The sequence below is a fragment of the Plasmopara halstedii genome (assembly GCF_900000015.1).
Source record: "Plasmopara halstedii genome assembly, contig: Scaffold_2881, whole genome shotgun sequence".
Lineage (NCBI taxonomy): Eukaryota > Oomycota > Peronosporomycetes > Peronosporales > Peronosporaceae > Plasmopara > Plasmopara halstedii.
In genome coordinates this window covers 333,403-333,723 of record NW_020189786.1, presented here as the reverse complement: position 1 = coordinate 333,723, position 321 = coordinate 333,403, and positions in this window count along the sequence as shown.

Sequence of the window (321 nt, the reverse complement as noted above, 5' to 3'; positions counted from 1 at the left end):
CACTTTAGCAGCTAGTCGAGCGGGTCAGAGCCGATGGGTCCCAGAAGTACTGAGAAAAGAGAGACAGAGCTCCAAGCTGCCAAGAAGCGTTCGAACACCGGACAGTATTTTGTCTGTGGAAACACCCGTCGACTTCAAACTGGTCGCTTCCTGCGCTAGGCACATCAAGCCAACATCCCGTTTCTCATCAGTCTTTTATTGAGCCTCAGGTTAGCAGGGCCCAGCTCCGAAAAAGCTCCGTGCTCTTGAACAAAGGAACGTGTATGCAAGCCGTGCTTGTTGGTCGTGAAAGTGTTTGTGTAAGGCTTTGAGAAACCATGA